This window comes from Camellia sinensis, chromosome 12, assembly GCF_055761805.1.
Source record: "Camellia sinensis isolate YWXY chromosome 12, ASM5576180v1, whole genome shotgun sequence".
Lineage (NCBI taxonomy): Eukaryota > Viridiplantae > Streptophyta > Magnoliopsida > Ericales > Theaceae > Camellia > Camellia sinensis.
This window is the reverse complement of record NC_138972.1, coordinates 146391306-146416274: the sequence shown is the minus strand read 5'-3', so window position 1 is coordinate 146416274 and position 24969 is coordinate 146391306. Positions and strand designations below refer to the sequence as shown.

At 39.9% G+C, this 24969-nt stretch overlaps 1 pseudogene across 1 annotated transcript; it reads left to right on the top strand.

Annotated features, from left to right (window-relative positions):
- Window positions 1–12833: 12833 nt before the first annotated feature.
- On the top strand, window positions 12834–17484 carry LOC145804853 (peptidyl-prolyl cis-trans isomerase FKBP12-like; annotated as a pseudogene). The gene is made up of 4 exons (XR_014347450.1): window positions 12834–12996; window positions 15290–15323; window positions 15459–15520; window positions 17405–17484. The product of XR_014347450.1 is annotated as a peptidyl-prolyl cis-trans isomerase FKBP12-like (transcript).
- The last annotated feature ends 7485 nt before the right edge of the window (window positions 17485–24969 follow it).

The following is a 24969-nucleotide window of genomic DNA, read 5'->3' as shown; positions in this document are numbered from 1 at the left end:
ACTTATTACAGTTGTACCCTCGCTCGGAGGGCCCGAATAAATAATATACAGTCCCAAATGAATAATACAGTCTGAATATGTACAAAACCCTAATTAATTAACAAATTAAATTAGGAAAGCATTAAATTGGCATGCAAGCCAGGGACTGCCTCAAATCTGCTCCGGATGATGAATGATGCATGCTCGGGTTGCCATGTGCGGAGAATCCCTCGCGATGCCCCGGTTTGCCTCTGTTTGCAATTGTTATTGGAATGCGTGCCAAGCTCCGGAAGGCTGCCGATTTCTGATTTGCTGCAACAGAGAGCAACAAAGAGGCATAGCAAAGTATTTTCACATATGTATGCATGACTACTCTTCAGGGAGTGTAGTCCTCGATCCTCGTGCCACCAATCACGCATCTCGATGCATGATGGCCGGGGAGTCGAATTGCATGACTCAATATGGAATGAATGCACATGAAAACACAACAGGGCCTAGACTCTATCATGGATAATCCGGAGTGTCGGCGACCAGGAATTGAGATACGTTCCGTCACTCGGAGTACGAAACGTACCTCATTTTCCGTGCTCGGGCTAACTCCTATCCCAAACACAATGCAATATGCATGACATGCATGAATGCAACTAATATACAACCTAGCATGCACAATGCTATGAGATGGCATACACGATGCACGAGGTAACATGGCATACACGATGCTCTAACATACAACCTAGCATACGCAATGCTATGAATGAAATGGCATACTCAATGCACAATGGACTTACACCAACATGAGTGGACCTCAGCCACACTAACATTAGTAGCCATATGATGAAAAATGAGACACTCGAAATGCGTGCACACATGCACGCAAACCGAGGACCGAACCTAAGACACTAAATGTCACTCTAACAAGACATGGCAAGGCATGGAATATGGCATACTAGCTTGCAAATTTCAGTAGCAAAATATGATGCAAAACAGCCCCAGAACATGGAAACATGGCACCCAATACATGGAATGAGACCCGAAACATGAAATTAGGTACACAGAATGGCCTATGGCTATGCAAAGCATACATTATTTGAACACGAAGTGTGAAGAAAGAATCAAGACAGTCCCAAAACAAGCATATTTACAGTTTTAAGAAAGGCCAAAAAGTGAACAAAAATAGGGCTAAGTTAACATGCAAAAATGGCCCCAAAAGAGAGATAATGAAGCAAGTAGCAGCTTCTGGCCCTAAATGGCCAAGAGCCTTCAATAGAGTTGAAGAGGGGCTCAAAACATGGTACCTTACAGTTTACAACAAGCCACGAAAACAAACACAAGTATGGCTAAACTATTGTGCAAGAAATGGGCCAAAAGGGAGACAAAGAAGCAAGTGATGGTTTCTGGCCTCAAATAGAGGAGGGCCCTTCAACAAAGTTGAAGAGGGGCTCAAAACATGGTGTTTTACAGTTAGTGACCAAACCCAAAACACTGCACATGCAAGCTTAAAATACTATGCAAAATAAGGCCTAAAAAGAGGTTTAAACACAAAGAGCAAAAAGGGAGCTTCAAAAAGCAAAAATCCCTTGATAAAAATTGAAGAGGGGGTCAAAATAAGGCTATTTACAGTTTGGAACAGAGCCCAAAAATACAAGCACAAGGGGCTAACAAAACATGCAAAAATAAGGCCAAAAGAGGGATACAGAGGCAAGTGACAAAAGGAAGCTTCAAAAAGTGAAGAGGCCTTCAAAAATGTCGAAGAATGGATCAAAATAAGCCACTTTACAATTTATAACCAAGCTCAAAACAGTTTACAAATAGGCCTAAAATACTATGCAAGAAAGAGGCATACAAGAGAGGTAAAGAAGCAAGTGTAAAAAGGAAGCCTCAAATAGGGAGAGGCCCTTAAACAAACATGAAAAGGAACTCAAAATAATGCTATTTTCAGTTAGGGTCGGAGCCCAAATATGCAAGAAAGAGGAGCTAATATATTGAGCAAAAATAGGGCCAAAGAGAGGGATAGAAGACTTATCCTTGAAGACCAATGCTTCAACAACTCTTGGACCAAGTTTGGGAGCCCTTGACCTCTGGAAATGGCCTTGAAGCTACTGGAATGGAGTGTGGATTGGTTGGTTTGGAGATGGAGTAGAATGGATGTAGGATTTGAGAGGTTTTGAGGGTTGGAGTGTAGAGAGAGAGAGAGATACAATGTAGGAGCCTTAAAGCAAATTTTGTAACCCCTAAAACACAGCTGGGGGTGCTGGTTATATAGGCAAGAGTGTGGGAAAAAAGAGGGGGAAATGGATTTCAAATTTTCCCCCAAAAGTGCAGCCCCTTGGATACACAATCTGGGGGGAAACAAAATATAGATTTGTAATGTACCAGAGGAGGGGAGCAAGGCCGGCCTGGTATTTACGTTGCAGGTGGCCGGCCAAGGGTCAAAAGGCTCAAGAAGTATTAGTGGCCAGCCACCCCAGATTGGTGGCCTCCCATGTGTGCACAACACAACCATGTGGTCAAAAACTGGAGAAAGTAAACTAGGAGAGAGAAAAGCCCACTTTTTGGAGGGGTTCAAAAGGGTCAAACACAATTACTGGCCGGCCATGTGACATTGGGGGCCTCCCAGGTGTGTACAACACAAATATGTGATTTAGGGCTGGAAAAAGTGGCCTTAGGGTGGTCAACATTGGCTTTCAAGTGAGAAAAACGGGCGACGGAGAGCGATGGAGGAATAAAACTGGTTGTCAGAACAATTACTGGCCTCCCACCCTTCTACGACCTTCTTAGCAGTGAAAATAAGGTCTCCACCAAAAATGAGTCCAAACCGATGCAAAATGAAGGTTCAGGGAACGAAACGCGCAGCCCGAGGCCCCGAAAACTGACTGTTAGGCACCGGAAGTGGTGTTCGACCACGAAGTTGGTCTCTTGAGCCACAGTGTCCCTCAAAAGGGAGCAAATAAGATGCATGCCAAAAACCGGAGCAAACGGAGGTGGTTAAGCGGTCCCGAACCGAGGCACACAGCCGTCGGCTCCGAAAAAAAGGGGAAACCGGGCTCCAAACGGGAAAAATAGCCTACGACCACGAAACGTAGCCTATGGCCACAGAGAGATGGTCTTTGAGACCTCTCCCTCCTCTCGGGAAGAGAAAACAGAGAAAACAGAACCTGGTTCGCAAACCGAGACAAAACACAAAAGAGCCCCGAAGTCTGGAGGCAAGGCTCACAGCCGAGACTCCGCAACCTCAGAATGAGTACAACATGCAACATCACCAAGCGCTCAATCGGTGACGTCTGAGTCTTAAGGTCGGTCAAAAATGGGGTGTCTACACATTGCTACCTTCTTCATCCATTCTTTCTCATATTTTATTGCCTACCTTCTTCTTTCATTATTTCTCATACTCTCCATTGCCTACCTTCTTCCTCCATTATTTCTCACGCACTAGACTCCATTGCTAATGTTCTTCCATTGTTCACTCATTAAGTTACCATTGTTTGTCAAACAAAACTTGATGGAAGATTTGCCAAACAATTCAGAAAACCAGGAGGATATGCAAAACAACCAATGTAGCGACGAAAATGTAACTTTTTTTTGCTAAGAAATTGTTTTACGTAATTTCTGTTTGCGATCACCATTCAGCAAATTAGTGCCGAATGCATAGATAGTATACAAAAAACAACAATCGAACAAAATTAATTTCTTCAGAACTTAACTTCCAAAATATAATTCGAAACTCAACTCCCGAAATATATTAAACCATTCGAAACTTAACTTTAGAAATATATTAAATAATTCGAATTTCAATTTCCGAAATATGTTAAATATTCGGCTTTATTTTATTTATTTATTTATTTTTTTTGTAGAGAGTATCCACTCAAGCAAGTGAGGTTCAATTTGATTGTGTATTGGACTATACTAGTCAATTTACAACAAATCATGTACAGGGTAATCAATCATGGTAGGTGTAGACACCCCATTTTTGACCGACCTTAAGACTCAGATGTCACCGATTGAGTGCTTGGTGATGTTGCATAATGTACTCGTTCAGAAGTTTCAGAGTCACGGCCGTGAGCCCTGCCTCCGGACTTCCGAACCCTTTTCTGTGCCTTGTCTCGGTTTGCGAACCAGACTCGGTTTTCTCTGTTTCTTTTCCTGAGGGGAGGGAGAGGTCCCGTAGACCATCTCTCAATGTCCGTAGGCTACATTTGGTGGCCGTAGGCCATTTTGCCCATTTCGGAGCCCGGTTCCCGGTTTTCGGAACCGTAGGCCGTGTGCCTCGGTTCGGGACCGCTTAACCATCTCCTTTTGCTCTGATTTTTGGCATACATCTTATTTGCTCCCTTTTGAGGGACACTGGGGTCCGAGAAACCCACTTCGTGGCCGAATGCCACTTTCGGTGCTTAACAGCCCATTTTCGGGATCCCGAACTGCGTGTTTTGGCTCCCGAACATTCGTTTTGCAACGGTTTTCGTTCATTTTTGGCAGGTACCTCTGTTTTATCACAAGGAAGGTCACTGAAGGGTGGGAGGCCAGCAATTGTTGCAGCAACCAGTTATCTCTCCTCCGGAGCCTCCCGGCGCCCGTTTTTCCAACTTCCGGGCTAATGTTGAATACCTTGGAGTTAATGTTGCCAACTTTCAACCACATATCTGTGATCTACACACATGGGAGGCCCCTAAAAGTTCATGGCGGCCATTAAGGTTACCTGACCCTTTTGACCCCTTTCTTCCGGGCTAATGTTGAACCCCTTGGACCTTTTTTCTTGAACTTTCAACCACATATCTGTGATCTACACACATGAGAGGCTCCTAAAAGTTCATGGCCGGCCAGTAATTCAACTTGACCCTTTTGACCCCCTCTTTCCGAGCCAATGTTGAACCCCTTGGACCCACTTTCTTGGAATTTTAACCACATGGTTGTGTTGTACACACATAGGACTACCTCCCCAGTAGCTGGCCGGCCAGAAAATCTCATTGAACCTTTTGACCCCTAGCCTGCCGGCTAGAGGGTGTGGCCGGCCGGCCACCTCCAACAAAAGTGAGAGGCCGGCCGTGTTCCTCGCACTGTGCACTTTACAGCTGTGGGGCAATATCCCCCAGACAAGATATTTATCCGGGGGATATTTTGTGGGGTAATTTTGCTCTCCTTTTCCCCCACCTTTACACCCCCTTTTGAACCCTTATAACCATCTAGTGGCCTCCTTTGTTGGGGTTAGAAAGACTCTCCTTCAAGCTTCCATAGCCAACTCCATCTCCATCCTTCTCAATTCTTCAGAGAACCCTAAGTCCCTAACCATCATTCCTTCTACACCACCAAGCTCTACCACCACCATCTCATTTCCAGCAACAAGGAAGGATTCTTGAAGGCCAAAGAAGCTGCAAATCCATCCAAGAAGCAACAAAAGTTTGAGTCTTCAAGGGTAAGTAATACTTTTACCCTTTTGACCCTTTTTCTTGATCTATTTCTAAGCCCCACTTGCTTTTTGTTTCAAGCTCCGGACCTAACTGAAAAGGGCCATATTTTGAGCTCATCTTCACTTTTCATGAAGGGCTCAACCCTGTTTGAGCCCTCCATAATATACTTGCTTCATTGATCCTCTTGTATGTCATAGTTTTGCATGCTATTTTTGACCCATGATCAATTTATTTTTGAGCATGTTGTAAACTGATGTTAGGCTTATTTTGAGCCCCTCTTAAATATTGGAGAAGGGCTCAACATTGTTTGATACTTCCATGTGTCACTTGTAGTTATATCCCCTATTTGGCCCCATTTTTGCATAAATTGGCATCCCTCTTTGCTTCTGTTTTTGGACCTTGGTCCGAACTGAAAGTGGCCTTATTTTGGCCTATACTTCATGTTTCATTCACACTTTTTTTCTGTTTGGTGATTATTTTGTATACTTCATGTTATAGCACTTTTTGAGCCTAATTTTGCATCACATTTCTATCATGTTTGTATATTGATTTTGAGGCTTCCATATACTGTAAATATTCATATTTTTAGTCCCTCTTCAGTGTTGTAGAAGGAAATTTTTCAGTTTGGGTTTTGCTTATGCCACTTGCTTCATTACCCCTCTTTTGGCCCCTATTCTTGCATGCTATTTTTCCCATACCTATGCTTGCTGTTTGGCCATATTTATAACTGTGAAAGTGCATTTTTTGGGACTGTCTAGCTTCTGTCTTTGCACTGCATGTCCATATTGTGCATGTTTAGCATAGCTATAGGCCATTTCAGGCGCCTAAATCCGCATTTCGGGACATTTCCTTGCATTTCATGACATTTCGCTTCATTTCGGGACTGTTTTCCCCCATATTTTAATGCTGAAATTCCATTAGTATGCTTGCATATCATTTCCATGTCATTTCATAGCATTTTACCATTGCCTCGGTTTGCGTGCCAGTGTGCACGCATTTCGAGGCACCTCATTTTTTATCCGCCGGCATCCTATGTGAGTGTGGCTGAGGCTCACTCATGTTGGTATAAGCCCATTTGTCATTTCCATGCTATTTCATAGCATTTTACCATTGCCTCGGTTTGCGTGCCCGTGTGCACGCATTTCGAGGCACCTCATTTTTTATTCGCCGGCATCCTATGTGAGTGTGGCTGAGGCTCACTCATGTTGGTATAAGCCCATTTGTCATTTCCATGTCATTTCATAGCATTTTACCATTGCCTCGGTTTGCGTGCCCGTGTGCACGCATTTCGAGGCACTTCATTTTTATCCGCCGGCATCCTATGTGAGTGTGGCTGAGGCTCACTCATGTTGGTATAAGCCCATTTGTGATTTCCATGTCATTTCATCATATTCCACCATTGCCTCGGTTTGCGTGCCCGTGTGCACGCATTTCGAGGCACCTCATTTTTTATCTGCCGGCATCCTATGTGAGTGTGGCTGAGGCTCACTCATGTTGGTATAAGCCCATTTGTTATTTTCATGTCATTTCATTGCATTGCGTATGTCATAGCCTCGGTTTGCGTGCCCGTGTGCACGCATTTCGAGAAATCTCATTTTCATTACATTTATCATCGCCTCGGTTTGTGTGCCCGCGTGCACGTATTTCGAGACACATATCATCGCCTCAGTTTGCGTGCCCACGTGCACGTATTTCGAGACACATATCATCGCCTCGGTTTGCGTGCCCGTGTGCACGCATTTCGAGACACCTCATTTTCATAGCATTGTGTATGTTAGGATTGTATATTAGTTGCATTTCAGGCATATCATGCATATTGCATCATGTCCGAAATAAGAGTTAGCCCGGGCACGGGAAACGAGGTACATTTCGTACTCCGAGTGACGGAATGTGTCTCAATTCCCCAGTCACCGACACTCCGGATTATCCATGATGGAGTTAGGTTTTAGCTGTAGTTTCATGTGCATTCATCCTATATTGAGTTGTGCATTTCGACTCCTCGGTCATCATGCCTCGATATGCGTGATTGGTGGCACGAGGATCGAGACATGCATATATTTGTGCAAATACATTGCTATGCCCCTTTCCTGCTCTCTGTTGCAGCAAAACCAGGAATCAGCAACCTTTTGGGGCTTGGCACGCATTTCAAGAACAGGTGTAACACAGAGGCTAATTGGGGCATTCCGGTGGATTTCCGCGCAAGACAATCCGGACATGCATCATCCATCAGAAGCAAGGCAATCCCTGGCTTGCACGCCAGTTTTATTTGCTTTCTTAGTTAATTCATTAATTAATTAGAATTCTGTAATATTTTGGACTGTAATATTCTTTTATTCGGGACTGTAATATTTGGACTGTATATTTTATTCGGACCCTCTCTGCGAGGGCACAACTGTAATAAGTGTGGGTGAGTGTGATGTATGTCTTCCAACCCCACGTCTTTCTCCCTTTTATTTATCCGCTTACGATGGTTAGATTAGGGCATGTTTAAATTAGCATACAGTATGACAGCATGTTTGCATTCATTCATCTATATTGCATGCACCGGGCTCGACGCATCATACTAACTGCATTTGTATTTCAATTCTAAGTTGAATACATGATAGTTGTAGCATTTCATATGACATGTTTAGAATAGCCGAGCCTGCTATAGTTTGCATTTTTTTGCATGTGTTGCATTAGGCATTTCTGTATAAATTAGGATCATGCATGATTTCTAATGAGTTTCTATTTTGGCTTGGAGTACTCGGTAAGCTTTATGCTTTAGCATCCTTGCATGCGTGTGAGTGAATGCCATGATAGCATGCTTACCATGAGGCTATGTGCTTATCTGATATATCTGCCTGATTGCCTGTGGGTGAAGATTGGGTTACTTAAATTGGAATAAATCATCAAATGTTTTAAAGCCTATCTGCGGGTAGCAAACCACTTTCAAAAACAAGCATGAAATGTTTTGTTCCAATTCAGGCGATTCAGTCTATACTTATATGCTGTGCGCATCACATAGTAACCTAGGCTAATAACCGGAATAAGAACTCACAATGTTTTCAAAAATAGATATCATGGTTAGTAGAGGCCGGTCTATGACCGGGCGAGCGGGGGTGCTCACGAAGTGACCTTCCCTAATCGTACCCAAGTTCCCGAGCCGAGGCAACTTTGGTGATGACGGACACGTGGCCTTTTGGCACCGAGTCAGGGTTTCCTAAATTTCCCAAAATAAAATATTTAGGTGGCGACTCTGTATCTGGCAAAGCAGTCCATGTTTGGCACTTCTTTCAAAAATCTGTTTTCTTAAAACGATTTGCCGGATTTGGACTCTTTGGTTCAGATTTAGAACCGTGACTACAAAGTCGAGTCCGAGCTGTAGCGAGGTCCCCCGCGGGCTTGTTACAGTAGGCCCTACCGGCGTAGCACGATGACAACGAATATTTGTGTAGGCTAATATGCGGGTGTGCACACATTTTTTATTAAATGGGTATATTTGGAATGTGGGGTGTGTGGATTGAGATAAATGCCTAAGAATCAAATTACTAAGTGAGTGAAGTGAGAAAGGATGTGCACAAAGACAATGTAGTGCCTGGAAATAGAATTTTCCCTTTATAATTCACTCCAAATCGTAGGATGATTATGTGTATATTTGTAAAGAAAAAATGATCTGAACCCCCACGACTCCCTCTGGCCTGTGATTGGCCAGTTTTTATTTTTTATTTTTTCCTCCAATCACCAACCCTTAAGTGTGCGGGGGGTGGTGTGGGTAGGGGTCTCAATCACTTCCGATTTGTGAAGTATAATGAGGTGACATGTTTTTCGATTAAATCACAAGGAGATAAAATGTAATTAATCCAAAATTATTATATTATAATACAAAATAAAGAATAATTTATTTACTCTTTCTGTGTCAAAATAATAGTTCATGTTGGAGAATTCAATTTTTTTTTGGTAATACACTTATTGCACTTTAAAAATAATAATTTTTCAAAATTATCATTTGATAGTACAATTTTTTTTGGAAGATTAATTATCATAATTGTATTTTTTATATTGTTAATAACCAAACCAAACCAAACCAAGCCTTAAGTCCCATCAAATGGGATCGGCTACATGAATCCTTCTTCTCCACGCGGCCCTATCAAACGCCATTTCATTAGTCAAATTAAGTAGATTCATATCTCTATTTATAACGCTAGTCAACGTTAATCTAGGCCTACCCCGTCCCCTAACACTTCCATCTACCGTTACAGCATCGCATCTCTTCACTACTGCCTCTGTTGGTCTCCGTTGAATATGACCAAACCATCTCAAACGATTCTCTCTCAACTTATCTTCTATCGGTGCTACGCCTACCCATTCCCGAATACACTCATTCCTAATCCTGTCATGTCTAGTCTTACCACACATCCACCTTGGCATCCTCATCTCAGCCACACTCATCTTATCTACATGTTGTTTCTTGGTTGCCCAACACTCCGTCCCATACAACATATCTGGTCTAATAGCCGTTCTATAAAACTTACCTTTTAGTCTAGTGGGTATTCGTTTATCGCACAATACCCCAGACGCACTTCTCCACTTACACCATCCCGCCTTAATCCTATGGGCCACATCTGCATCAATCTCTCCTGCTGTTGTGATAATCGACCCTAAATAACGAAAATGTTCACTCTTAGGCAGTTCTTGGTTCTCAATCTTCACTTCTCCTCTGCTTTCATTGTTACTGTTACTAAATTTATACTCCATGTACTCTGTCTTAGTTCTGCTTATCCGAAATCCTTTAGATTCAAGAGCTTTTCTCCAAATCTCCAACTTTGTGTTAACTCCTTCTCTAGTCTCATCCACTAACACAATATCGTCTGCAAAAAGCATACACCATGGCACGTCATCCTGAATATTTATCGTCAACTCATCCATAACTAAAGCAAAAAGATAAGGACTTAAGGTAGATCCTTGGTGTAACCCTACAGTGATAGGAAATTCATTTGTTTCTCCAGCTGGCGATCTAATAGTGGTCACCACCCCTTCATACATGTCCCTAATCACGTCAATGTAGCCTTTTGTCACCTCTTTCTTCTCTAACGCCCACCATATTATATCTCGGGGCACTCTGTCATATGCTTTCTCAAGGTCGATAAATACCATATGAATGTCTCTTTTCTTTTCTTTATACTTTTCTATTACTCTCCTCAAAAGATAGATCGCTTCCATTGTTGACCTACCAGGCATAAACCCAAATTGATTCTCTGACACCTCTGTTATGTCTCGCAATTGGCGTTCCATCACCCTCTCCCACACTTTCATTATATGACACATTAGCTTAATTCCTCTATAATTATTACAGTTCTGGACATCACCTTTATTCTTATAGATTGGCACTAAAATACTCTTCCTCCACTCATCTGGCATGTTCCTAGTCAACAAAATTTTGCTAAACAACCTAGTCAACCAAGCAACTTCCTTTTTACCCAAACACTTCCAAGCTTCAATAGGGATATCATCAGGTCCTAAAGCCTTATTTGATTTCATCTTCTTAAGTGCAATATCCACTTCAAAGTTCCTAATCCGGTGATAGAACCTATAGTCTTGGTTTATCGTATTACTGATTATTTCTTCCCCTATTGTCGTACTACCATGTTCCTCATTTAACAGTTTCTCAAAATAATTCTTCCATCTTTCCTTAATCTCATCATCCTTCACCAATACCTTAGAATCCTCACTCTTGATGCACTTTACTTGATTAAAATCTCTTGTTTTCCTCTCCCGTATCTTAGCAAGTTTGTATACCCTCTTCTCTCCCTCCTTACTATCTAGTCTAGTGTATAGGTCATCATAAACTTTCAACTTAGTCTCTCTCACTACTTTCTTGACCTCCTTATTAGCCAATCTATAGCTCTTAAGGTTTTCCTCAGTTCTATCCTTCTGCCACTTTTTAAAGCACTCTTTTTTTGCCTTAACTACCGCTTGGACCTCTTCCCTCCACCACCAAGTTTCCTTAGAGCTGGGTCCCGTTCCTTTCGACTCTCCAAGCACTTCCCTTGAGATTCTCCTCATATAATTGGTCATCGAATTCCACATAGTGTTAGCATCACCTTCTAAGTCCCAAGTACCTTCCTTATCCATTCGATTCTTAAATATTTCTAGTTTATCCCCTTTTAAGTCCCACCATCTCGTCCTACGACGCCCACCATCCTTCCTAGCTTGGTATTGCCCTCTAAAACATAAATCTAGTACCAAAATCCTATGTTGAGAGACCAGACTCTCTCCAAGAATCACCTTACAATCATTGCATTTTAGGCAGTCCACTTTTCTCACTAAGAAATAATCTATTTGGCTCTTAACTAATCCACTCTTAAAGCTTATCAAATGCTCCTCCCTCTTCTTATACATAGTATTAGCCACCACTAGGTCAGAAGCCAACGCAAAATCTAAGATTCTCTCTCCAGCCTCATTTCTGTCACCAAAACCGTATCCACCATGCACCCTTTCATAACCTACTTTATCTATGCCCACATGACCATTAAAATCTCCACCTATAACCAGGTTCTAATGAATTTAAAAAAAAAATGATAAAATAGGAAATTTATATTATTTTAGCCCTTAATTTTTGAAAATGAACTAATATTTTGAGATAATAAAAAAAATAAGATAATGGACTAATATTTTGAGATAGATGTAGTATTATTTATTTTTATTCTTACCCTACACATGCCAGTTTTTAAACTCACCTAATAATGGGGTGTTTTGAGAAGTTGATAAAAAATTAATTTTTGACTTTTTAACTTTTTTAATAAATTTTTTTTAAAAAATTAAAAAGTCAAAAAATTAATTATTTTAGCTTGTTGCCAAAACACTCCCATATATAAAAAAGATGATTAATTAATAGTTAAAAAATATTTAATTGTTAACGAAAGATCTACGCTATGTTTGGATTGAGTGATTTGGAGAGAAAAGAAAAGAAATGGAGTGATATATATTTCTCTTATTTGTTTGGATAACTTAAGTAGAGAGAAATGGAAAGAAATGAAGAGAAATGGAGAGAAACTCATTTCTCTTATAAGCCTCATTTTCAATCTTTCCAAAAGTGGAGAGATTGGGAGAGAAAAGAAACCACTATTTTCGTAATACCAATTTTGTCCCTATAAAAATAAAAGAAATAAAATGATTGAAAATATAAAAAGGTTATTTTGGTAATATAACATAAAATCATTTCTTTTCTTTTCTCTTAATGAAACCTAACCAAACAAGAATGAGAGAAATCATAATCATTTCTTTTCTTTTATTTCTTCCTTATCCAAACAAAAAGGAGATAAATCACAATCATTTCTTTTCTTTTCTTTTCTCTTATTGCTTAAGTAATCATTTCTTTTCTTTCCTCTCCTAAGTTCCCAAACGTAGTGCTAGATAATGAATTTATCTTTTAACTTGAATAGTAATATATATATATATATATATCCGTGATTGGCGAATTCATCGGTATTGAACTCAACCCTAAGCTGAGCAAGCAAAAGCAAAAGAGATCAGACAGATTCAGAGATGGGAGTCGAAAAGGAAGTCATCACTGCCGGAACCGGACCCAAGCCTGTCCTCGGTCAGAGCGTCACCGTCCACTGCACCGGCTACGGTTACTCTCTCTCTCTCTCTCTCAAGCCAATATGTATGTATATATATGCATTTGTGTGTATTATATATATATATATATATATATATGATTATGGATGTACAGGGATGGATCCATGGTTTTTGTTGAATTAGGGCAAAAAAACTTACGTAGAATCATACACGAAATTATTTCCTAATTGATAATGAAGAATGCACAGTCAGAAACAAAAGAAAAGTGTTTCTCTTAGTTCATATCATCTGTTTGGATTACTGAATATGGGAGACATTGGTTTCTTCTAAAACCCTCATTTTGAATTTTGGAGAAAAAATAAAACAACAGATTATTATTTTACATAATACCAAAACTGTTCCTTTAGATATAGGAAAAAAATAAAAACACTGACTCTTATAAAATTTTATTTTGATGATATTGTTTCTTTTCTCTCATCCAAGGGTTTGTTTAGAATTTTTTTTTTAATTATTTACAAAAAGACATATAAAATAAATAGCGAGAATGGGTTGATTTTTTGTGTTAGTTTTTGGCTTTTTAGCTAATTTTCTATTTGCAAACAAATTTAACCAAAATAGATAGGAGTTAAATTAATCTCTCTTCTTCTTCTTCTTCTTCTTTTTTTGTGTGTGTGTGTGCGCCCGCGCGCGCCCTTTTCTCCTTGAATTAGTAGGCTGATAGAGTAATGTTATACAAACTAACAACCTTACAATTTTTTTTACTTATTGATGTGACACTTAGGGCATGTTTGATTAGTAGTATTATAACATAGGATTGTTTGGTAAGATTTATTAGTTTGTATAGCATTTTGATAACACTTGAATTTGATTTACAAATAACCTCTACGATTTTTTGTATTTTGAAAATAATGCATGATAATTTCATTTGGAATGCTATTAAATGTCATTCTCAATATACACAACCAACCAATCATTAATTACTGTCTTATTTCAGCTCATACTAGTTTCCACACTGTATATGTGGTACGTATTACATTAATAAATAATGAGATTCACCATGCCACGTGAAGTAACATAGGGGGTAAAGAGCGCTGAAAGAATCGTTGCAAGTGCTGTTTGATTAGCCAAATATTGGTTGTGCAGTACACGCCTAAGTCACCTAATTCATTAGCAGAGGGTCCTGCTTGCTCGCCAAATTTGTGAATTGGAAATTTTTTCGCTAACCCAGTTATAATTCGTGAATTAAATTATTCTAACCCTCGTAGTCCCTTTTGAGTGGCAGATTTGGCGCGATTCTAGCAATTATAACGCTGCACATTCAATGGAACACGCTTGAAACTTGAAGTGTATTAAAAAATTGTAAATAAGAAGGGTTGAACCTGCAATCAAGTTCAAGCCCATCACAAGACAACACTCCACCGGTGCTCTCAATCTTACAAAGTTTAAAAATTCACGGTCTTGCTGCCACTCCCGCATGCCGAACTGGGGACTTAGGTACACACTCAGTTGAGGCATTTAATGGATATACAATGTGTCACATACAAAACAAATTAAAAGAAACAAAACATTGCAAAAAATGAAAAAAAAAATTCTGTTGGGGCAAGTACCATGCCTCATTTGTCCCTTCTAACATCTGCCCGTGTATGTATGTACAATTTTTGTGCATGATCTAGGATTTTTGGAAGAAAAGGAAAAAAGGATATGAACTTTTGTTGGTAGATTGAGCTGAGAAAATAATAAGAAAGTGAGAATTTATTTCTTTAAAAAAATTGGTTTTTTTTCCCTTCTTTTGTTTGTTCCACATAATGAGCAAACACAAGTAATTTCATTATCTTTTCCTTGACAAATCCTAGATCCAAAACATGGCATCGATGAATGTTGGTCTATTGATTTTTTCATTTTAGTTTTTTTATTAGACAATTGATTTATATATGTGGTGTGACACATTTGTAAGCAGATTTTATAATTTTGTCCTTATTATTTATTATTTTAGTATTTTAATTTCGTTTAATTAGAGTTCAATTAGGAACTTTATTTTGGTTAGGAGCTTTATTAATTTGTTTTCTTTTTCTTTTTCTATCAGGATCTGGTTTCCTATTTTGAATTAGGATTAATGACCTGTAATATTAGGCTTTGCATTGTATTATTCAGTTTTGGAATAGTATTGAGTATTGAAGACTGTGACTATTTATGTTAAGGCTGTGGCCCTCCCTCTTCTCCTCCTTTTCTTCTTTTTTATTCTCTTCCCCTATTGCACACTACATCAATATGTGTACATTTTTTTTGGACAAGTATATGTATGGGTATATTGTAGTGTTCATTTTTTTTCCTTTTTTTTTTTGCAGGAAAAAATGGTAATCTTTCTTAGAAGTTCTGGAGGTACTTATTATTAATTTCAGTTTCTTTTTTTGGGTTTTATTTTTTAAATAAAAAACCTAAGTTTGTAAGGTTTAGTTTATGTAGCCTCCTTCTCTTATCTTAATACTCTCTCTCTGTCAATTGTTTCTACATTAGCACGAAGGACGCAGGGCAGCAGCCATTCACCTTTAAAATTGGCCAAGGTTCTGTTATTGAAGGTAAAATTTATTATTGTAATCAATAATTTTCTATTTAAATGATATTCAGCTGGAAACCGTTTCCCCATTATCTAGTTCTATTTTGTATATATTTACCATATGGTAGAGGATATGACTTGATATGTGTTAATGATTCTGATTGTTTCTCATTATTGATTTTACTTGTGCTCTTAAGAAAAATGCTGGTTTACCTGATACAAAAGTATTCCTTGATGACTTGCATATTACTTTTCTGTTTTTTTTGTTTTTGTTTTTGTTTTTTTTGGATGTATGGTTGTGGTTGTTAGATTATACCTTTTTTTTGGCTCCTCACAAGAGTTTATAGGTTTGTAACAATGCCAGACATTTTATCCTGAAACACTCTCTCTCTCTCTCTCTCTCTCTCTCTCTCTCTCTCTCTCTGTTTTTCTAATATGACACTATATTGCTGGGATAAAAAAAATTGGCATTTGATGTAATCTTATGCAGGGAAAGTATGTGAAGTATATTACAAACAAAGGGAAAACCATACTATAGTTATTTGACAAGATTTTTACTCATATGAGTTCTATCTTGCCTAGGAGTTAATTATTTTAATTTTATAGTATTGCTTTTGTTTCTTCTTTAATTTTGTGTTTTGGCCTATAAAGATGGCTGCCAGCATATGTGCTGTTGGTTGTGGGCTGATTTACTTTGTTCAAGACAGGTTTAACGAGTTTTAGAAGCCAAATACATACGTCTTGGCTTTTTGCTTGGGCTCAATAATTACTTGTTCTCCAAGTTCTTTTTGGTGGCCATGTGTGACTAAGAAGCATGTACACGAACACGATATATACACATTGGCATGGCAATTTTCCACAACATGCAAGGCGGGACACGTGTAGGACATATACAAAATATATAGTTTTATATATTTATTAGCTGTCATACGTATGAATGCTTCATTTAAAGACAATAAAAAAATGTAACATTAACATTAATTTCTAAAATTTGAAGGAGGAATTATTAGACATAAATCTTCATTATTTTTAGTTTATCACAAGATTCTAAGCTATTTTGAAAGTGTTTCATCTGACACGCCATATTTTTAGAAGAGTTTGTGCTCCTTAGGAGCATGATATTAGTTTGTTGGGAAGATGAATGGAGAAATCTTTTGCAACCTATGACACTGTGAAATTGATCAGAGCTCAAAGGTCTTTGTTGTGACATTTGACTGCATTTTACCTTCTCAGCATTGTTGTGATGAGCGGGCATTCCTTTTTAATTTCTTTATTTCATATTGGAAGAGATTTTTCAATGCGAATATTCTCCAACTTTTTCTAACTTGTATGAATTGCGATTTTGATTGGAAGACATCCTTACCTCAGTTGTATTAACATTAAAGTGGCTCTGTTATTATCATCCTAGGCAGTAAAGTTTCTCAGTCTTCCATTTACTTTTACAATATATATGTAAAATATCACCCCTTTTTCGTTATATGAAGATAACAAATACATGCACCTTTGCTAATTTTTGTTCGACTCATTTTCAATATCCATCCTTCAAGTAGTACTTTACTCAAAATTTTGGAAAAATTATCAAAAAATTTCTTTTCCCATAATCGAAACACTACACATAGGTATGAAATGCATGCGCACATTAGTAGTAATGTGGTCTGATTTACCTTTAAAATCTGCTTACATATTAAATTTGATCCTTTTTCTTGTATGACGTTGCATGGTACTGGTGAATCAGTTATAGGGACAATTAAATCTGTAATACAGAATTATATTCAAATCTAATGTTTTTAAGATGCCCTAGAGTTGGGCATTGCTTCTCTGAGGTGGCAATTGTTGTATCTTATTAAGATGTGGCATAAATGGTTTTATGGTTGTTAATTCATTTGGAGTATTTATTCTGTCTCAGGATGGGATGAAGGCGTTCTGGGAATGCAGGTTGGAGAAGTTGCTCGGTTACGGGTAATGTTCTGACCTTTTGGTTTAGTTGTTGTGCCTCTCCTACTATTTTAAATAAGATTATGCTAATAACCCGCTAGTGTATCTCAGCAGCAGTTTTAATTGTGCCATCACTGCCATGACTTTCCCTGTGATACCTATGGCTTGCCCTGAGATTTGGCCTTGTTTCTTTAAAATACAACATTGTGTTTTTGTCCCTATAACTGAAATTCAGCCTTGTTATTATAAGTACTTTAGTACAGTATCCAAAACTGCAAGTTTTAGTTGTTAAAGGCAATGCTACATCATTAATAGCACTAATACATTGGGAATGATAAAAAAAAATAAAATGAAATAAAATAAAAACAAGGCATAGAAAGTGAACGGGGCCCACTGCCATATCATTAGTGTTCCCTCTAATGATCCCTTTTTAGTGTGAGAAAAGTTAGGAATCATGAAATTTTTTTCATGAAAACGATCATAAAAGATTTATGATCCTTGGATTATCTTGATTAGTGTGTGATGCTTTATTCTAAGTGTAATCCAAGGGTCACAAAGTTTTCATTATTATTTTCATGAAAGATTTTTCATGATACCTAACATTGCTATTTTAGTGCTCCCAAGCATTTTTCTTCTTGTTAATCAAGAATAACTAAAAGGAAACATTAATTTTAGTAATAAACTAAGTAATCACAAGAAACTAATAAAACAAGAAACAAATAAGAAACTAAATATGAAATAAATTATTTATGAACATCTCGCATGCATCACAAGTTTTACTCCAACTCCATTGAGAAGAGATGGTGTTCGAATCTGTGGGGATATATTTTCTGAGTACTAACACGTAGCCAAGGTGACGCCGATGTGTCAGCCGAGGTGCCACGTGTCCTGGTCATGATGCCGAGGTGATCTCGGTAAGGCCGAGGTTATCTCCGAAGATATCGAAATCCGAGATAAGCGGATAGGGACAAGAGTCTTAGAATAAGGAAGGACTTTAGCATGGACAAGGATAATACTCTTAGGGAGTTTATCTTTATCTCTTGGAGAGTCTAGGATAAGTATTAAGCAGGAGTCCATTGAAGCCAGGCTTCTACCGGGACTAGGATTGAATCAACTATAACAGAAGGGCACCCTCGATGGGTCTAAGATACGCAATTTAGACTCTGGACAGTGAGTTTAGCAATATTGATTATCTTTGAGAGATATACTGACTTGATCGTCGAAGTGCCTCCGGGTGGACGAACCACCACCGGAGTCTTCTCTTTCTGTTGCAGGTCATCCAGGTGTCATCTATTCTGCCAGTGTTCTACAGTTGAAAGCTGAGTTGGCAGTGTGGTCAGAAATTCACTCACATAATTTGGCGCCGTCTGTGGGAAAGAAAGAAGAATAGATGGCCAGTGACGGACAGAAAGAGATGGTTGGAGATAACACTCCTACCAGGAGTGAGAGACCTGTTAACGTTGACATCAAGGGGGACAATTGCAACAAAAACCCGAGTCACGGGTTCGAAGGAGGACCCTGGGTAATTAGTGTAATCCACTCGAAGGTCAACGAAAATGAAATACGGGGGGAGACCCATAAGGTAAAGCACCTACAACATGTGTACTAGGTCCGGGAGAAAAGACCTCGGGTCGAGGAATGCTAGGGACCAGAAGTATCCTTTACTGAAGTCGACCTTGAAATGGTCCAACATCCGCACAACGATGCCTTGGTAGTATCCCTCCAGGTTGGGGAGTGCCAAGTGAAGCGCATCCTAATCGACCAAGGCAGCTCTTACGACATCATGTATGCCAGATGTTACAAGGAGCTAGGCCTTCATCTAGACGATATGAAACAATGCAATGGCCCAATGGTCGGGTTTAATGGAACACCAACATGGCCACTGGAAGCAACGAGCCTAGAGGTGCAAGCTGGCACCAAGAGGGTGAAGACAGAATTCACCGCAATCGACACACCCTCCACTTACAATATCATCATGGGAAGGCCATGGTTATATGCAATAGAGGCCGTTCCATCAACATTGCATCAACTATTACGGTTCCCAACAGAGCATGGGGTAGAGGAGGTCAGGAGAGATCAGCTGCAGGCAAAGAATTGCTCCATGACAATAATAAAACCCGCCTGCAGTATACGAGAACCGGAGAAGGTAGAGATCGAAGACGAGGACATGGAAGTCCTAGAGGACGTCAGCAAGGAGCCAGCTGAGAAAAGTGAAGAAGCACTAAAGAAAATCCTCGTCAAGGAGGGGGATGAAGAACGTTTCTCTCTTCTCGGCTCGGGCTTAGTCGAAGAAGAGGAAAAAGAGTTGGAGGCTTTCTTGAGAGCAAATATTGAGGTGTTTTGCTTGGACACCTTACGAAATGCCTGGCATTGACCTCGAGGTCACTTGCTATGAATTGAACGTTGACAGGTTAGCCAAATCGGTAATTCAATGAGCTAGAAGACCGATGTTGATGCACGTCGAGGCAGTAGAGGAGGAAGTAGACAGACTTCTGGAAGCTAGAGCCACTCTAGAGGTAAGTTACCCGACATGGCTATCAAACACAGTTGTGGGGAAGAAAAAGAACGGTAAATGGAGGGTCTGCGTGGACTTTACCAGCCTGAACAAGGCTTGTACCAAAGACAGTTTTCTTCTCCCCAAGATTGACTAACTAGTAGACGCCACTTCAGGACATGGAAGAATGAGCTTCCTGGATGTCTATAGGGGGTACCATCAGATTGCCATGTATCCCTCGGATGAGGAGAAGACTGCATTTATCACCCCGAAAGTCCTGTATTGCTACAAAGTGATGCCTTTTGGGCTGAAATACGTAGGAGCAACTTACCAAAGATTGGTAACCAAGATGTTCAGACACCTGATCGGCCAAACGGTGGAAGTTTACATCGACGATATGGTTGTGAAGACCAAGGAACCAGAAGGCCACCTGGCCAACCTAAAGGCAATCTTTGATATCCTTAAAACATATCGGCTCCGACTCAATGCATCAAAGTGTGCATTTGGAGTTGGATATGGTAAGTTCTTTGGGTACCTGGTGACCAGAAGAGGCATTGAGGCCAGTCCAGATCAGATCAAGGCCATCCTGAAGTTGAAGAGCCCGGCGTCAGCAAAACAGGTGCAAATGCTTACTGGAAGGGTCGCAGCCCTGAACAGGTTCATAAGAAGAAGTTCAGACAAATGCAAACCTTTCTTCAACTTAGTGAAGAAAGCCACAGACTTCTTATGAACCGAGGAGTGCGAAGCCGCCTTGGCCGACTTGAAGAAGTACTTGACCTGTAACGCCCCAACTTCCGGGCCGTTAAATACGCACAATAATACAACACAAGTAGGATAGATGACCAGAACATCTTAATATACATATATAACCAGAGTTAATATCGCAGATAATTCGTTTATGTTCCATTACAGGATTACCAAAACATTGCCAAACCAAAAGTCAAAAGGAAAAAAAAAAACAACTAGTCTAAGTCTTCAAATGAACTACAGCTCCAACACTTCATCTCGTTTGCCTTCGAAATAACCTTCACCATTGTAAACTGCTTCATCACCTGGCATGACACGCCATGAGCTTGGAATGCCCAGTAAAAACACACACACCTCCATATCTTCTATCAACCAATCAACCATACATAGAACAAATCGGAATACATAACGTACTTACAATAAGGTTTTACGAATTAGTAGTTAGACTAGGCATCTAGAATCCCCCAAAGAGATCCTTCTACCCAACCACACGGATTGAACACCGGACTATTCAGAACTCCCCCTTTTGCTGCTTTGCAGACCTTACCAGCTATGCCCACCTCCTGGTTATTTACCAGTCAGTGACATTGATGGACCTCAAAAGGGACGGCCAAACAAGTGGGCTCGCTTACACCCAAATCGTGCCTAGGGCTCGCTTACACCCTGCACATACCATACCAAATCATGCCTAGGGCTCGCTTACACCCTGCACATAACATACCATACCAAAATCATCTCGGTATTGGGAAATGGGGCATATCGGCTAGAGGACAATGAGAGCAAAGAATTGCCGAGGCCTTGGAATACTTGCAATTTGAAATTTTTCTATCATTAGAGTTTTTCTTTGTTCTCTTGTTACTTGCCGAAGTAAATAAATAAAGATTTGAGCTTGATTTTTTACTTGACCTTGTTTCTAGAATACATGTATGATGAGAACCCAAGTGGAACTTAAGTTCACATTAGGGGGCAGAGAGTTAATAACGGTTTATAAGTTGAAGATAAACCGAGATCATGTTTAACACTTGTTGAAACTTGAGAAAAGTTTATAAGTTGAAGTTAAACCGAGATCATTGTTTACCACTTGTTGAAACTTGAGAAAAGTTTACACGTTGAAGTTAAACCGAGATCATTGTTTAACACTTGTTGAAACTTGAGAAAAGTTTACAATTTGAAGTTAAACCGAGATCATACTTAACACTTGTTGAAACTTGAGAAAAGCTTACAAGTTGAAGTTAAACCGAGATCATTGTTTAACACTTGTTGAAACTTGAGAAAAGTTTACAGGTTGAAGTTAAACCGAGATCATTGTTTAACACTTGTTGAAACTTGAGAAAAGTTTACAAGTTGAAGTTAAACCGAGATCATGTTTAACACTTGTTGAAACTTGAGAAAAGTTTACAAGTTGAAGTTAAACCAAGATCATATTTAACACTTGTTGAAACTTGAGAAAAGTTTACAAGTTGAAGTTAAACTGAGATCATGTTTAACACTTGTTGAAACTTGAGAAAAGTTTACAAGTTGAAGTTAAACCGAGATCATTGTTTAACATTTGTTAAAACTTGAGAAAAGTTTACAAGTTGAAGTTAAACAAAGTATATGTCTTACACTTGTTGAAATTTGTGAAAAATTTACAAGTTAAGGCTAGATCGTATCAGACTTAAGTATTCATGTACTTGCCGAGGTAAACAATTGGTTTGTATAAACTGAGGTATTTTCACCCCGAGAAAATTACACTGTGAAAGTATGCATTGAAGGCACGCAGAAATATTCTAAGTATGAGAGCCATACGAGCAGTAAAGAGAAAGGAAAGATACAAGCATACAAGGAAAAAAGTTGCATTCACAATCAAAAGATGCAATGTCGGCCAAAAGCTTACAATTGTTCCAAGAAAGGAAAAACAAAGTTCAAAATACAAAGGAAAAAAACACCGAAGTCAATACTCTTCAGCAACACCAGATGGTTGAATTTGAAGCTCAGAAGACTGCTGGGAAGACATCTCGGCAGCCTTCTCAGCCGCGAGCTCTGCGTCAATTTCTTGAAGGGTTTGATCGAGACTCTTCTCGGCGAGAGACACATCTGATGATGCCTTCTCAGGAACGACATCCTTGGGAACCTCCTCAACCTTTTCATCCTAAGTCAAGTCTAGGACTTGCTCATTTTGAGGAGGGGATTCGGCCCCAGTAATTTCTTTGGACTTTCTCACCAGAACTTCTTCCTCGGACTCAGAGTCGTCCTCGGATTGGCTTGGAGTTAGGGGGAATGGTAGAGGAATGCCATCGGTGTTCCTTAGGGGGGAGTCCTCGGGGACATCAAGTTTCTTTAGCAAGGTCATCCAACCAAGAGTGAAACCCTTGTTGCATGCCTGCTTGACTTGCTTTTGATAATCCACCGTGACGTTGGCTACCCCTTCGTTGTAGCCTCTCTCATCGGCGGCCTTAACTTCGGCCTCTTTGGTAGCCAGGGCGTCCTGAAGTTCCCTTTGGGCCTCGGCCGTTTTATCTTCGGCTTCTTTTAGCTGGGCCTGGAGGACTTTGTTTATAGCCTTAGCAGCACCCGCCTTCTCTTCGGCGTCATCCTTGGCTTTGATGGCAGTCTCGGCCTGATCCTCCAAAGTCTTCATTTTTGATTGTAAGTTTTTGTTAGTCTTCTGCAGACTAGAGACCTCCCTCTTCTTTTCGGCTAATGCCTGCCTCGCCTCAAATGATTGAACTAAAAAGGAGTGGGCGTGCTGGATTGCCTGAAGAAAAATGAACAGAGCAGAAGTCATTAGAATAATTTTTCTAAGTATGAAATAAAGAAAGAAAAATTAAAAGAAGCTTACTGTGGTAGAATGCTGCAGCATCAGAGCATAGTTCTTATACTTAGTCATCTCGGCGTTGCGGTCGAGATCACCTGGGAAAAGCAGAGCAGTGGTAAGTGCAACACCGACGTTGATGTCGTCGGCGTTGTCGTCGACAGTGACTAGCCTGTCTTCCAAGGTAATGGCAAGAGTCCAGGGGACACAAGACTTCCTGGACCCAGACGCCGTGGTGGACTCTAACCTCGGCTTCTTTGCCCGAGTTGATTGTGAAGTGTCGGCATTGGCGAACCTCTTCTGAGGGGTGGAGGAGGTCTTCTCACTTGGAGCCAATTTTGAAATGGGCAAGGTGTCCTCAGTATCAATCTGAGTCACCTTTGCCTTTGGCTGTGCCTTTTTAATTCTTTTTTGTTTTGGCTTTGGAGGCTGTGCTGGTACTGTTTCAGCGTCAACAAAGGATGGAATGTCGGCCAAGAGGTCTTTGGCAATAGCTTTTTGACGATCCATCTCGGCAGGAAAAAGAGTTCGTCGCCGACGTTGTCGCTGGGATGGTGGGATCAAGAATGGGGTCGATGTTGATGGCTGCTCAGTTGGATCAGAGGTTGATCCTTGATCTGGCTGAGATGTGGAAGCGGCTGGAGGAGTTGTGGCAGAAGGCAGAGAAAGGCTTTTCTTCTTCTTCTTTGGGACGTTGGGGAGTACTAACTTATAGGTTGGTATAAAGTTGAGTAGCAGTGGGGCTTTCCGCTTGTGGACTGGCAGATCCAAAAGCTTCTTCAAGTCCTTACTGGGGAAGAAGGACTGACGAAAGCCCTTGGGTGGCTGAGGAAGAACTGCAAAAAAAGAAAAGCACAAACATTAGAACAGAATATGGGAAACTTTAAAGAAAGTAAGAAAATTTATGAAGGGTGGCCCTTACCAGCTCCTTCCCCGAAAACTGTTCGGCTTAGGGGATATAGATAGGGGTGTCCGCGGTTCGGTTTGGGACGGTTTGCGGTTCGGTTTGGACCCACCCGCATCTATGCGGTTTGGGGAAAAGTCAACCCGCAACCGCCCGCAATGCGGTTTGCGGTTTGTGCGGATAGGGTTCGCGGATGTGCGGGCGGTTGCGGGCGGTTTGCGGATTGAACTTTTTTTCAAAAATTATTTTTAAACCCTTTTTTTTCCTCCCATTTTGTCAATCTTTATTTTGGACATTTTTCCTCATATTTTATAAAATGCTCCAACGTTAATAATTAATGAATTAAAACTTATAAAAAACTTACAAAATAAAAAACACAACAAATTCAATTCGAAACCTAAACAAATTACTCAAAATCTACATTCATCATTAACTTACATTCATCGTACATTCATCATTCATAACCCAAATAAAAAAAGTGCTACATTGAAAGTTCTACATTCATCATTCCTAACCCAAATACAAAAAAAGAAAAAAGAAAAAAGAAAAAAATTCTTCATTAACTTACATTCATCCAAAATGCAAAAAAAAAAAAAA